The sequence below is a fragment of the Zea mays genome, chromosome 3 (genome assembly GCF_902167145.1).
Source record: "Zea mays cultivar B73 chromosome 3, Zm-B73-REFERENCE-NAM-5.0, whole genome shotgun sequence".
In the NCBI taxonomy this organism is placed as follows: domain Eukaryota; kingdom Viridiplantae; phylum Streptophyta; class Magnoliopsida; order Poales; family Poaceae; genus Zea; species Zea mays.
Window position 1 is genome coordinate 211,816,015 of NC_050098.1, and position 16,386 is coordinate 211,832,400.

Here is a 16,386-nt window from a genome sequence, read left to right on the forward strand (position 1 = left end):
CACCACCTAATTTTAAAAGGAATTTTTCGATTGGTATGATTTTCAAATTGGTATCTCCTTGTGTTCAAAAAGTGGAGAGAGTAGTATTTTGAAAATCAATATCTTAAAACCCTCTTGAACACTAAGAGGAGGAATTTATCAAGGGGGAGTTTTGTTTAGTCAAAGGAAAAGCATTTGAAACAGGGGGAGAAAATTTCAAATCTTGAAAATGCTTCGCAAAATCTTATTCATGTACCTTTGACTATTTGCAAAAGAACTTTGAAAAGGATTTACAAAAGAATTTGCAAAAACAAAACATGTGGTGCAAGCGTGGTCCAAAATGTCAAAAAAATTAAAGAAACAATCCATGCATATCTTATAAGAATTTATATTGGCTCAATTCTAAGTAATCTTTGCACTTACATTATGCAAACTTGTTCAATTATGCACTTCCACATTTGCTTTGGTTTGTGTTGGCATCAATCACCAAAAAGGGGGAGATTGAAAGGGAATTAGGCTTACACCTATTTCCTAATTGATTTTGGTGGTTAAATTGCCCAACACAAATAATTGGACTAACTAGTTTGCTCTAGTCTATAAGTTATACAGGTGCCAAAGGTTCACACTTAGCCAATAAAAGACCAAGAAATGGGTTCAACAAAAAGAGCAAAGGGATAACCGAAGGCTGCCCTGGTCTGGCGCACCGGACTGTCCGGTGTGCCACCGGACAGTGTCCGGTGCACCAGGGGACTCCAAGCCAAACTTCGCACCTTCGGGAATTTTCAGAGGCGCTTCACTATAATTCACCGGACATGTCCAGTGCACACCGGACAGTGTCCGGTGCTCCAGGGGAGAGCGACTCTGAACTCGCCAGCTTCGGATTTCCGCTCCGCTATAATTCACCGGACATGTCCGGTGCACACCAGACTGTCCGGTGAGCCAGCGCAGCAACGACTACTTCGCGCCAACGGTCACCTGCAGAAGCAATTAATGTGCGCCAGAGCGCGCAGAAGTCAGGCACGTGCGAAGTGGCGCACTAGACACTCTACAGTACATGTCCGGTGTGCCACCGGACATCCAGTCGGGCCCAACAGTCAGAGCTCCAACGGTCGGAACCCAACGGCCTGGTGACGTGGCTGGCGCACCGGACACTGTCCGGTGTGCATAGGACTATCCGGTGCACCATGCGACAGACAGCCTCCACCAAACGGCTAGTTTGGTGGTTGGGGTTATAAATACCCCCAACCACCTCACATTCAAGTCATCCAAGTTTTCCACCTTCCAACTACTTACAAGAGCTAGGCATTCAATACAAGACACACCCAAGTGATCAAATCCTCTCCCAATTCCATAAAAGCTTTAGTGTTAAGTGAGAGTGATTTGTTGTGTTCTTTTGAGCTCTTGCGCTTGGATTGCTTTCTTCTTTCTCATTCTTTCTTGAGATCAATACTCACTTGTAACCGAGGCAAGAGACACCAATTGTGTGGTGGTCCTTGCGGGGAAGTTTTGTTCCCGGTTGATTTGAGAAGAGAAAGCTCACTCGGTCCGAGGGACCGTTTGAGAGAGGGAAGGGGTTGAAAAAGACCCGGCTTTTGTGGCCTCCTCAACGGGGAGTAGGTTTGCGAAAACCGAACCTCGGTAAAACAAATCTGCGTGTCACACTCTTTATTCACTTGCGATTTGTTTTGCACTCTCTCGCGGACTCGATTATATTTCTAACGCTAACCCGGCTTGTAGTTGTGATTAACTTTGTAAATTTCAGTTTCACCCTATTCACCCCCCTCTAGGCGACTTTCACACACAACATCACAATCTCTACTACTCTATAAGCATGTAATGTGGGCGTGCACAGGGCTTCACCATGCCCCCGTCCGTGCGTCCCCTCCATGCGCCCGCAGACCCCGCCTCCGTCCTAGCCCTCGTCGCCGCAACGACATTGACGGCGTCCTCCATGCGCCCGCAGCCCTCGCCCCGTGATCATGACCCTGCCCCGTCCTCGGCCGGTCGCTTTAAGTGACCCAAGCACCTGCGCCCCTCCTTCTCCTTTTCTCCCCTTGGTCCCTGTCCCTCTTAGCCCCTATGACCTCTTCCGCTTCCCCGAACCCTAGCCCCGTCCCCGTCCCCACTCCGATCACCGCCGCGAACGAGACCACCTCATCACTGAAGGATCAGCCGCCGCCTCCGCTATCGCAGCAGCAGCAGGGGGCGGCCAGGAGGAGGCAGATGCGGCAGATGGGGGAGGCGCCGAGGCTGTGGAGGCAGGAGTATTAGCTGGTGTTGTGATCGAGGCTATGGAAGTGGATGGGGGCTCTGGCGTGGGGGATGCGGAGGCGGGCAACTCAATTAGGGGAGGAGTAGGCGTTGGGGCGGGTGGAGGAGCGCAGCAGGCCTCGCCGGTGACTGTGTTTCGGATTCGGCTCAAGCAGTCGCCTGCGAGCCTCCGTCACAAGATGCGCGTGCCCGAGCTGTGCAGAAACTTCAGGTGAGCACCCCTGCGCTTCCGTTTTTATTTTCTTTGTTTGTGTCAAAATCGAGTGTTTTGTTTTGAGCTCAGCTCGTTGGATCAGTGTTGGATGTGAATCTCTACTGCTCTATAAGCATGTAACATTAGCGTCCATAGGGCTTCACCATGCCCCCGCCTACCCGCGCGTCCCCTCCGTGTGCCCGTAGACCCCGCCTCCGTCCTAGCCCCCGTCACCGCAACGACATTGGCGACGCCCTCCCCACGCCAGCAGCCCTTGCCCCATGACCATGACCTACCCCCGTCCTCGTCAATCCGCTCCGCCAGCAAGTATAGGAAGCGACGTCCCATTCCACAGTGCTTCCACCTCGTCCGCCTAACGGGCTCCCACACCCATTCCCACCACCTCGCCTTGCTTCTATTGCTGCGCTCCACCATGAAGCCCTAGGTGGAGCTACGAACTCTGTGATCCCCGGCGACGCGGCATCGGAGCTTGGCAGCGACAGCGGGCACGTCCCCCTCATGCCCTAGGTGGAGCAACGAACCCAGTGAGTCCATGCCCGCACCCTCACCCCATCCTCTCGCGATGTCCCCGCCGCCCTCCGCCCTCACCCGACGCAGTGTCGATGCCCTCGGCCGAGGAGCCTCCTTCCTCCGTCGTCCCACTCTCGTGAATCAACAGGCGAGGTCGTCCTCGCCCCCAGCCTATGGTGGCAGACCGTGCTCAGCATTGCTGCCAAGAACGCGACTCTCCTCGCTGTGCTGCTCTATCTCGGGGACCTCACCTAGCACTGCCCCCTGCCCCGCGTCAACGAGGTGGAGTCCTCTCTCACCCGCACCTTCCGGATGATCCAGGTGCTACTCGAGGTTGTATGTGTTGGGTGGGGGAATAAGGGATATGCAGCTGCTTACATTTTGAAGAGATTTGATTATACCTTAAGCACGATTGCAACTAAAACTTTGATTGTGGGTGATGGGTTCTGCTATTTTGGTATGTTATCATTCATCTCTGCTAGAGCAGATTCAAAATGGTGAGTTTGGAAGTGGTTGATTGTTTCAGTTTGTTAGAATTTTTCAAACGAAAGTTGTCTCAATTTTATTTTGGATCATTCTTGGTTTCATGACGACTTGGTGAATGATAAAAGTCTGCTAAATATATAACCGAATGCCCAAACTATAGATTATCTAATGGTCAAACTTAACATTTGTTTTTTTGGCAAAACAAATGTCTAGAAAATTACCTCTTTCATGTTTTGTTCAGCGGCGGTCCAAGCGACTACCAATAGCTATGATACAGGTTTTGCTATTCTTTTATTTATTAATTGGTTCAATTGGAGAATTACCTTAACTTGTTGGGATTAATGTGCTTTATTCTTTGATGACCCCTTACTGAGTGAGAAATCAAACGAGATCTGTGCTGGTACCCAAATCTGCCATGTTTATACTTCATGTTGATTCAAAGCAAATATGCCATTATGTCACAAAGTCAATAGCATGGTATGCACTTTCACATTTATCTTCATTCAAGGAAAACATGAAACATGTTCATAGCTACTGGAACATGAAGGTGGTGTTTGGTTTCTAGGGACTAATTTTTAGTCCCTAAATTACCAAATTAATTTGAGGGTATTTGATTTCTAGGGTGTTTAAGGTATAATCAAATCTCTTCAAAATGTAAGCAGGGACTATAGCCCAAAGCCCCAAATCGAATTAATTTGGGGCTTTGGGCTATATTGGCAATTAATTTTTATCCTTAAGAACATTGATTAGACTTGTTGCAAATTTCTGGCTAGCATGCATTTTTATTATAGAAAATATATCATGGTAGTGTTGAGGATGGATTGGTGTCTTTCAATCTAATCTAATTATTATTTGTTCATGGCAATTACTATATGCTTCTTTAATTCTTCCTGTGTGAATTTGAGTTAGGTCTATCAAGCCTATTCTATTGCCGGTAGCTCACATTTTTGTATTCCATGGCCAGATTGATCTCCATGAAGCTCGTCAAAGCATTGAACAACATGAATCCCCATAGAATATCTTTCGCGTTGTCCTTGAAACTGCTGCTTAGGCCCATGTTAGTCTGTGCATTTGTTAGTCTGCTCGGGCCCATGCAAAACTTTTGCTCAGGCCCATATCTACCCTTGTTAGTCTGTGCATTTGTTAATTGACATTATTTACTGGACATGCTTTTTTATCCCCTGAGGTGTCTGACAACATATGTTAAAACTGATTCATTTCTGTGTACTAATACAATCTGTTGTCAATCAGAGGTGAAATGGTATATTTTAGCATGGATGGCTTGATGAACCCTTGGGTAAACACCGATGCTCTACATGGTATTCAAGATGGTTATAGTCTTGCAATATCAGATTACCTTGGTTCTGATATGTCATACTACCAATCAATACAAACAAAACTTCAAGGTGGGATGAACCTAAATGGCTCAAAGCTGAGCTTTCCTGCTATTTTTTGCTATCACATATAGCCTTATGATGAAGATTCCAAATCAGATATTGCCTTTATTTCTGTCATCTGTAATGGAGAACTTACATCATTTTATTAACTGTTTGTATTGTTTCTGCAGGGCATAACTGTGATGAATCATTTTATTATCTATTTTTATGGTGAAAAATTGAAATGCATGAATCTCAACTTAATGATGTTTCTTTCCCATTTATTTTGTAGTAGTTCTCTGCACTTCCTGGAGTCAAACAATGATTGTGGACTTAGAGGCTTTGACATGGAAAAATTTCAAATATGTAACCACTTCAATTTTGCTAGGTCTGTGAATGTAAGCCTGCAGCGTTGTCTATTTCTAATGCTCGAAATGTGGCATAGCTTGTTGAATTTCCAATTTCCTGTCTAAATCTAGTTGCTGAAGTCAATATTTCTGTTTTGTCCACGAGTGTGGGGGACAGATATCCCCCGGGTCCACTAGAAGGATAAAAGACCTCACGAAAGGCCCAAGGGCCCAATAAATCGTAAGGTCACTCCTTCATGGGCCTGGGGAGGAGCGACCAGTGAAGCAGATCGACATAAGGCCGGTTTGGTGCAAGCCCGGATGGCCCCACAGCGTTGAGCAAACGACCGCAACAGAAGATCCGACTTTCCCGCGCTGGAGCCCCGTACGACGTAACCAAGCGAGGATAAGTAGGCAGAATCATAGGAAGATAGACAAAAACGGTTCACTATCTTTTAGGTGCATATCCACATGTATTGCCTCACGATCGAATATATAAGGCCTAGGGGGCACCCCTTCAGAACGATCGATCCCACTACTCTGCCACCCACCTCAACTCTTTATGAGAGCTACCTTGTAACCCATTACACAAAGCATACTCACCAGGACGTAGGGTGTTACGCATCTCAAAGCGGCCCGAACCTGTAAACATTGTCCATTGTTCCTCGTGCATCGGGCACGAACCATTTAGCTACAGTCGGCGACACCGTCCTACTCCTAAAACACCATGAGGGGCAACCCCGGGTGTGCGGTCGGACCCAAAACACCGACAGCTGGCGCGCCAGGTAGGGGGGTGTCGCCGATCCAAGCTAGCTCAATGGCCGTCACCTTCTACAGCAAGATCACCCTCCGACCCGGATCCGTATTCTGCTTTGGGATGATCTCGTCCATAGCAGATGAAGAGGGAACTATATACCGCATTGCAGATCCACCGAAAAAGAAGTCTCCCCCAACAAACTCCGAGAATATCGGAGAAGCGCAACTTCCAGCTTTCCGAAAAAAGATCGCCTTCAGAAAGCCAGGGGCCGAGGGCCCGATGACCCGGAGAACTCCCTTGTCTACTTCCCCGACGAAAGAATGGACACAGATCGCAAGGAAGAAAGAGACCGGGAGGAAGCAAGTCGTTCTTTCCGTTCCCCCGCCCTCAAAGGAGAACGGGAAGAAGATCGCCACGACCGCCGCACCATTCTACCCCGACATCCTCTTCATCGGGAGAGTGGAGTCGCCCCCCCGTCTCCGACGACGAGCCGACCGTACCCAGAGAAGAACCACCTCAGCGGGAATCCCGCCGGCGGAGAAACCGGCGCCGAAACATTCGGCGACATCATGAGGCCGGAGAACGGGATCCGGAGCAACCTGTTTTGCGGGACGAGGTCTCGGAGATAGGAGAAACTATGGAGGAACGCGTCTTCAGAGAACGAAGGAATTCCCGACGACGTGATCGCCGACGAGCTCAGGAACAAGCCGAGCAGGACACAAGGCAGCACCGGGAAAATCCACTCTTCGGGCGCAACCTGAATCCCGACTTCGCCCGAGCCATGAACACGCCGAGTGAAGTCGAAGGGGTACTAGCTCGGATAGCTGATGGACTCCCTCGGACTCCCGACGCCGAGGGCTATCGACGACTGTTCACCCAGGCAGCCAACCATCTTCTACCGCTCGCTCACCCGCCGAACGATCTACGACACGCCATCAACAGTCGTCGGGACACGCGAAGCTCCATCAAAGCTTCGCGTGAACGACGACATGAGAACGAGATCCGCCGCTGGGAGGAGTACGACAGGGATCATGGCATCCCAGCTCGGAGTCAGGCAACCAGAACCGAGTCAGCAACAGCCTCGACTGGCGGTACTACCCGGGGTCGGTCGAGGAATCACAACGACTACTCCCCTCCCCGGGACAGACATCATCCCCAACGACAGGAGGACACGTGTGGAGTGACAGCCCTTACTCCACGCCTTAGGGCCATTCAGTGGCCCCCTAACTTCAAGGTATCCAATGTCGACAAATATGAACCTAAGCAGGATCCAGGAGGCTGGTTGGCCGTATACACCACTGCCGCCCGAGCCGCCGGAGCATCCGAGGATGTGATGACTGCGTACTTACCCATTGTCCTCGGGCAAGACGCACTGCAATGGCTGCGACATCTACCTCGACACTGCATCGACGACTGGAACGACTTCAGTCGACGCTTCACCGCCAACTTTTAGTCCCTCTCCGACAAACCAGTGCAACCATGGGACCTCAAATCCATCAAGCGCCGGGGGACGAAACTCTCCGGTCGTACCTCAAAAGGTTCCAGACCATGAGAAATCGAATCCCCGAGGTCACGGAGGCAGCCATGATCGAGGACTTCTACAGAGGATCCAATGACTCGGCCTTCGTCCGAGCCATACTGCAGAAAGCGCCGACTACCTCAGAGCAGCTGTTCCGGGAAGCCGACCTCTACATCACCGCCGACGAGCGAGCTCAGGACCTCATCGGGGGAGCGAAGCCCGCGCCGGCAGCGCCACGACGCGACGCGAACCAGCAACCCGACAAACGCTGGGATAAAAGACCTCGCGAAGAGGTGCACGCCGCCGGACCACCTGCCTCTCATGCCCGGGGAGGACCTCGCGGAGGCGAGCGCACGCTGGACGACATCCTCGACGCCCAGTGCTCGTACCACAAGGACATGCGCCACACCCTGCGGAACTGCAGGGACTTCAAGCACTCCATCGGACATGACCGACCCTTCCAACCCCTACCTCCTCCTCCACCGCGGGGAGGACTAGAAGAACCACGACAACACCAGCAACATGAGGAGGGGGAAGGAGGAGCCTTCCCACACGTTGACAGTGAGGTCAACGTCATCTTCGGCGGACACGGGTCGCAGGAAAATAGAAGACAACAAAAGCTCAACGATCGCCAGATATTGGTGGCGACCACCGGTCCTCCCGCTCCGTACCGGTGGTCGGAGCACCCGATTACCTTCACTCGGGCAGATCAATGGCTCAACTTCGACCACCCAGGCAAGTACCCGCTCCTCGTCGATCCGGTGATCCGAGAGAGCAGGGTGAAGAAGGTGTTAGTGGACGGGGGAAGCAGCATCAACGTCACCTTCCCCCGGACACTCCAAGGCTTGGGAGTTCACCTCAAAGAACTCCGCGAGTCGGACACTCTTTCTTCGGCATCGTGCCGACCGAAGGGGAATACCCGCTGGGCCACATCTACATGTTCGTCACCTTCGGAACTCCGGAGAATTACAGAACCGAGTTCCTGAGGTTCGAAGTGGCAAACTTCGATTACGGGTACAACGCCATCATCGGGAGGCCAGGATTGGCAAAATTCATGGCCATCCCGCATTACACGTACATGATACTGAAGATGTCAGGACCACAAGGAATCATAACTGTGCGCGCTGACTTCCAAGGCGCCGCAGAATGTTTCCGAGTGGCCATCCAAGCGGCCCTCACCACCAAACCGTCGGCGACTTCTTCAGCGCAGGCGAACTCTAAGCCTGAGGAAGACCTTATAGCACCGGCAAACGAAGCTCAAGCCACAGCCTCTATGCGGCCGACTGAAGAAACTAAAAGGATCAACCTGGGGTTTGCTGATGAACGCAAGACTGCCATCATCAGCTCCAGCCTGGACGATAAATAGGAAGGCGCGCTCGTCCGATTTCTGCAAGACAACCGGGACGTATTCGCATGGCAACCTGCGGATATGCCGGGAGTCCCGAGAGAACTGGCCGAGCACAAACTGAAGGTCTACCCCCAAGCAAGGCCGATCCGGCAAAAACTACGTCGCTTCACGCCCGACAAAAGAGAGGCCATTCGCGCTGAGTTGGCTCGCTTGGTCGCGGCTGGGTTTATTAGAGAGGTGTTACATCCCGAGTGGTTAGCCAACCCTGTTCTTGTACTCAAAAAGAATAAAATGGATTGCGCATGTGCGTCGACTATACAGATCTCAACAAACATTGTCCAAAGCATCCCTTCAGGCTCCCTAGGATAGATCAGGTGGTAGACTCCACCGCTGGATGTTCTGTGCTGTCTTTTCTAGACTGCTATTCCGAATATCATCAGATCAGTTTGGCAAAGGAAGACGAGGAAAAAACAACGTTCATCACTCCATTCGGTGCTTTCTGCTATACCTCCATGCCGTTTGGCCTCAAAAACGCTGGAGCGACTTATCAGAGAGCCATTCAAACATGCTTAGCCGATCACTGGGGCAAGCGTGTGGAAGCCTACGTGGATGACGTAGTAATCAAAACAGAGAACTCAGAAAACTTCATCGAAGACTTACAGCTGGTTTTCAACAGTCTACGGCGATATCGATGGAAGCTTAATCCCGAAAAATGTGTCTTTGGGGTGCCGGCAGGGAAGCTACTCGGATTTATTGTTAGCCACCGGGGAATTGAAGCTAATCTGGATAAGATTGAAGCTATCATGAAAATGGAAGCTCCACGATCACAAAAGAAGGTTCAGCGACTTACCGAATGTATGGCAGCCCTGAGCAGATTTATGTCCAGGCTGGGAGAAAAAGGTTTACCATTTTACAAGCTACTCAAGAAGGTGGACAAGTTTCAGTGGACTTCAGAAGCACAGGAAGCCCTAGATGCACTGAAGAAATTCTTGACAACCCCACCAGTACTGAAACCACCGCGGCGAGCCACATCAACTCAACCAGCTGAAGATCTGCTGCTGTATATCTCTTGCACGACTCACGTGGTAAGCACCGCGTTGGTAGTCGAGCGAGCAGAAGAAGGACATGCCTACCCAGTGCAGCATCCTGTTTATTTCATCAGTGAAGTTCTGGGTCCCTCAAAGAAAAAGTATCCTCAAGTTCAGAAGCTATTATACGCAGTACTTCTAACTGCCCGCAAGCTACGTCACTACTTTGACGACCACAAAGTCATAGTAGTCACTGGTTTTCCGATAGGGGACATCCTTCACAACAAGGAAGCCATTGGCCGAATAGCCAAGTGGGCCTGCGAACTGGGATCTCATGACATCGAATTTCGACCTTGCACTGCCATTAAAACTCAAGCATTGGTTGACTTCGTATCAGAATGGACTGAACAACAAGTACCAGAAAACCCAGAAACTGCAGAAGTATGGCGGATGTATTTTGATGGCTCGCTGAAGCTGCGGGGAGCAGGCGCGGGAATTCTCTTCATCGCACCTGGAGGCGAGCACCTCAAGTATGCCCTCCAGTTGTTATTTCCAGCCTCCAACAATGCAGCCGAGTATGAAGCTTTGATCCATGGACTAAACATCGCCATATCATTAGGCATCAAGAGACTAATGGTATACGGAGATTCTTTGGTAGTCATAAGCCAGATAAACAAAGAATGAGACTGTTCGAATGATTCAATGGGAAAATATTGCACTGCCGTCCGAAAACTAGAAGATAAATTTGAAGGCCTGGAATTTCATCATGTAGAAAGAGATCGAAACACGACAGCTGATGTATTGTCCAAGCTAGGATCCAGTTGAACTCAGGTCCCACCCGGAGTCTTTGTACAAGAAATACCACAACCAAGCATCTCAATGGATCAGGCAGAAGAGTGTAATATCGTGAATCAACCAGAGTCAAGCTCTGATGACTGGAGAAGACCGATCATCAGATATATAAAGAATGAAGAGGAGCCAGATGATAAAAATGCAGCCTAGCGTATCGCCAGACAGTCGGCTCACTACACACTCATTGGGGAGACAGTATACAGAAGGGGCGCATCAGGCATCTTCATGAAATGCATTTTATCGTCTACTGGGAAGCAACTTCTGGAGGAGGTTCATGCTGGACAATGTGGAATACACGCAGCGTCCAAGACACTAGTCGGGAAGGTCTTCAGGTCGGGATTCTATTGGCCAACAACAAAAAGTGATGCCGCCGAGTTAGTTCAGAGGTGCGAAGCTTGCCAGTACTTGTCGAAACAACAACATCTACCAGCACAGCAACTACAGACCATACTGGTGACTTGGCCCTTTGCATGCTGGGGGCTAGATATGATTGGACCTTTCAAGAAAGCTCAAGGAGGATACACTCACGTGTTGGTAGCAATCGACAAATTCACTAAATGGATAGAGTTCAAACCCATTGCTTCTTTAACCTCAGCTAAAGCCGTGGAATTCATACAAGACATAATATTCAGGTTTGGAATACCGAACAGTATCGTAACCGACTTGGGGTCCAACTTCACAAGTTCAGAGTTCTTCGATTTCTGCGAGCAAAAAAGCATTCAGGTCAAGTATACTTTGGTAGCACACCCGAGAGCCAACGGGCAGGTTGAACGAGCTAACGGGATGATATTGGAGGCACTCAGAAAAAAGGTCTTCGATAAAAATGAGAAGTTCACAGGAAAGTGGATAAGGGAACTGCCTTACGTCGTTTGGAGCCTAAGAACTCACCCTAGTCGAGCCCTGCATGGAAACACTCCTTTCTTCATGGTCTACGGGTCAGAGGCAGTACTGCCCGCTGATCTCAAGTTTGGGGCGCCAAGGTTGATCTTTGAAAGCATAACAGAGGCCGAAGCGACCAGGCTGGAAGATGTCGATGTACTCGAAGAAGAGCGACTGAACGCAGTAATTCAAGCGGCACGGTACCAGCAGACTCTGAGACGCTATCACGACAAGGCTGTGCGACAATGATCCTTTTCAGTAGGAGATCTCGTCCTCCGCCGAATTCTAACGGGGGAGGGACGGCACAAGTTATCGCCCTTATGGGAAGGACCATTCATAGTAGCAGAAGTCACTCGGCCGGGATCATATCGTCTCACTCAAATGGACGGCACAGAAATTGGGAACTCCTGGAATATAGAACACCTCAGGAAGTTTTATCCTTAGCCGTATTTCAAAAGCTATCGAGACAACGATGTACTCTGTAAAACAGGAAACGTGTCATCAATAAAAAAAGGCTTCAAAGATACTCAGTTTGTTCATGATTGACTTGCATTCTTACTTAACTCGGGGTGACCACTATGCCCTGCTAACGGAGCAATCGGCTTAAGTCGGCAATGACTTAAGACGATGCAACATGCTCGCGCTTGCTTAACTCGGGGTGACCACTACGCCCTGCTAACGGAGCAATCGGCTTAAATCGGCAACGACTTAAGGCGGTGCAACATGCTCGTGCCTGCTTAACTCGGGGTGACCACTACGCCCTGCTAACGGAGCAATCGACTTAAGTCGGCAACGACTTAAGGCGGTGCAACATGCTCGCGCCTACTTAACTCGGGGTGACCACTATGCTTTACCTAACGGAGCAATCGGCTTAAGTCAGCAACGACTTAAGGCGGTGCAACATGCTTGCGCTTACTTAACTCGGGGTGACCACTATGCCCTACCTAACGGAGCAATCGACTTAAGTCGGCAACGACTTAAGGCGGTGCAACTTGCTCGCGCTTACTTAACTCGGGGTGACCACTATGCCCTGCTAACGGAGCAATCGGCTTAAGTCGGCAATGGCTTAAGGCGGTGCAACATGCTCGCGCTTACTAAACCCGGGGTGACCACTATGCCCTGCTAACGGAGCAATCGGCTTAAGTCGGCAATGGCTTAAGGCGGTGCAACATGCTCGCACTTACTAAACTCGGGGTGACCACTATGCCCTGCCAACGGAGCAATCGGCTTAAGTCGGCAACGACTTAAGGCGGTGCAACATGCTCGCGCTTACTTAACTCGGGGTGACCACTATGCCCTACTAACAAAAGCGATCGATTCAAGTCAGCAACGACTTAAGACGATTTCGCATGCTTACGAATACTCATATAGGGGTGACTTCTATATCCCATAAGCAAGTTCCAAAACCATCACATAGCACTTTACTACTGCAAATTTACGTACCGTCGAATTCCGAAACAATAGGAGAGTAACAATATCATTCGAATGTTGAACCGGTGTCCTCTAACAAATATTCGATCATGCTAACCGCGCGCTCAAAGCACGCAAAAGGTTTCTCTATTTCGCAATATCTTTCTCAGGAGCAACCGACGAAGAAGGGCGACTTGAGGAATCAGGAGCAGCGTTCACGTCAGCCCTTATGTCTTCAGGAACAACCACGCCGGGTCTCCTCATCAAAATTCGCCCTGCGCGAATGGCTTTATCCATGGCTCTGTCGCGCTGAGCTCTCAGAGTAATGCAAGTTTCTTCAGCAACTTTGGCAGCCAATTGAGCGGTCTCTAGCTCCTGGGCGATGGATTTCTTGGAAGCACGAAGTTCTTTGATAGCAGCATCCTTAGCCGATATCAACTGCCTGAGACGGATCACATCATCCGTGGATTCCTGCAGCTTACAACGATGATTGTCTAACTCCTCCATGGTAAAGCGATGACTTCTCTCCAGGATGGTCAACGAGTTGCTAGAATCACGATACAGTCTGTCAAGATTGTCGCGAGAAGCGACAAGGGCACTTTTTCCTTCCTGCAAACAAGAATCAACTCCTTCAAACATCAAGCGGGCAATAAGAACACAGTAATACAAGGCACAGTTTCATAAGTCACCTTTTTAGAATCAAGCAGAGCGCGAAGAGCAGAGTTCAGCGTTTTAGCGTCATTTAGAGCAGCAGAGACCTGGGCCAGTTCAGTCTGGCTTTGAGAATACTTTTCCTCAAAGTCAGAACACCGCTGGACCAGTTCAGCCTGGCCTTGAGAATGTTTTTCTTCAAGAATGGAAATCTGCCGAGCCATATCTAGCAAGAGACAATCAAGCAAAAAGAGTCAAAATGTAAAGCAGTTCAATAAGGTAGACAAAGAGAAGCAAAAGAGTATTAACCAGCATTCATCGCCTCCAAATCAGAGACACGATGTTGGAGCAACACCGGATTCCAACGTGCCAGAGATGAAGCTCCTTCTGGAACGGAAGCACCTTGCAACCTCAGCTGACTAGCCATTCCGTCCACCAATGCCTGATATGGAGAACATATGAGCGTGTTGGCAGCAGTTCATATGGTGTAAAAGTCAGGCCAGAATACACCACAGTACCTGGAGATTGGAGAAGAACGAAGGGACTCCCAAATCGTGAGAAATCAATTGACGACCTGGCGTAAGGTTGCCACCCGAAGCAGCTTGCAATGAACCAGCAGGAACCAACTCGGTACCATCAACAGAGCCCAAAACTTGGTCAGCGGGAACGCTAGCCTCTAAAGCGACTCCCTGACCCAAAGCTTGGGCTACCACCATGCAACCGGAGCGCGGAGAAGATCCTGCGTGAACATCAATGGAAGTACAAGAGGGAGACCCCGCTCGGACACCCTCGGGGGCTGGGCTATAGTTTGCGCTACCCACTTGAGCCGGATCATCTCCGGCAGTACCCTCGGGGGCTAGGCAGTGGCTTGTGTTTCCCACCCAAGCCGAGTCATCCCCGGCAACATCCTCGGGGGCTGGGCAAGTGTCAACACCATCCTTGAGGACCAAGTTCTCCGCAGTAGCCGCCTGTAAGGCTGAGGGTCCCTCAATTACTTCCATGGGAGCAAGACGATCCAAGTCAGTTTCCTGACCCTCGAGACCGCGCTCTAAGGTCGACGAGGCGCGGGACGCTGCCCGGGATGATCCCAACCCGACGTCGAGCACATCAGCACAAACCTCCATCACACCATCATCCGCTGGCTCTGACAGCAGGTCTTCTAGAACCATATCTTCAAGAGTCTGATCAAAGTTTGCCAGGGACAACTCTTGTAGACCAATGAGGGCAGACAGAGCAGGAGAAGGAACTCCACTACTTTCCCCACTGGCGACATACTGTCGACTGTTCTTCCGAGTCAAAGGGACCTCATCTTCTTCCTCCCCGTCGTTTTCATCAGCAACACAGACAACACACCCATTGGGGTCAGCAGCAGATGGAGCACCCCCATTGGGGTCAGCAACAGGTGGAGCACCCCCATTGAGGTCAGCGTCAGTAAATTCAGGAACAGGCACTTCTTCAGCAGCAGGAACCGAAGGACCAACATCCCGATCCAAACTAGATACTCGCTTGAGACGTCTCTTTTTCTTTTTCTGCTCGTCAGCAGGAGGATCAAGTTGATTGGCTCGGGAAGGGCGTCTTGGGCGAACACTGACAGGCTTCTGAATATCCAAGGTTGTATCAGTTTCTGGGGGAGGTGCCACCACCAACGTCCCAGCAGGAGCAGCATTAGAAGGGTCCTCAGCCAGCAAATCAAGCATAGCACTTATTTCTGCGTCACTAGGATCCAAAGGTACCTCAAAGTGGACTTGCCGCTCATCATCAAGAATTTCCCCGAGCGAGGCAACCAAGGCGTTAACTTCTTCAGCAGAGGGTCGCACTCTAAGGCCCAAACTGCCATCAGCAACAGGTGAATTCGAAACAAAATGAGTGAAGGCTTTGGAAGGAGGCAGGTTCCAGGCCGAGTATGCCACTGGGGCACCAACGTTTGATACCTTGCCTCTAAGAATCATCTCAAGTTGGTTCACCAAGTCTACGGAGGGAATTCTTCTGTTGGTAACCCGAGTTGAGTCAGCTAGGCCTCGGTACAGATAAGCCGGGTAAGCCCTGTCCTTCAACGGCTAAATGTTCTTGAAAACAAAATCAGCAACCACAACCTCTGCAGTCAGACCCCTCTCCTTCAGCAGTCCAACTTCAGCTAGCAAAGCCCCAGCCTCAGCCACCTCCTGATCTGTGGGGGACTCGGTCCAACTCGGAGTACGAACGTCCGGCTGTCTCCCCGAGCGAGGGGGAGAGAATTTCCGTGGTTTTCAACGATAAACCACTCCAAGCGCCATCCCTTAATACTGTCCTTGAGAGGGATTTCAAGATAATCAGACTTCCTCCCGCGGCGCATCTCTAAACTAGCACCCCCAACCAGCTGATGCTGCCCCCCGGCCATTCCAGGGCGACAGTGATACAGATACTTCCACAATCAAAAATGTGGCAGGACGCCAAGAAAAGCTTCGCACAGATGAACATAAATGGAAACTTGCAGAATGGAATTGGGATTCATATGGGTCAAATTAAGACGATAGAAATCAAGGAGGCCGCGGAAAAAGGGAGAAATGGGAAGACCGAGACCATGGAGAAGAAAAGGAACATAAATTACGGATTCGTGGGTATCCTCTGTCGGGACAGTGACCCCATGGCAAATCCGCCAAGAACAAAGTTCCCTCGAGGGAAGGACCCCGATGGATACGAGGTGGAGAAGGTCAGGCTCGGAGACAACAGACATATGGTTACCTGCGAAAGGCAACTGGCTGTTGGGATCGATGGGGGGA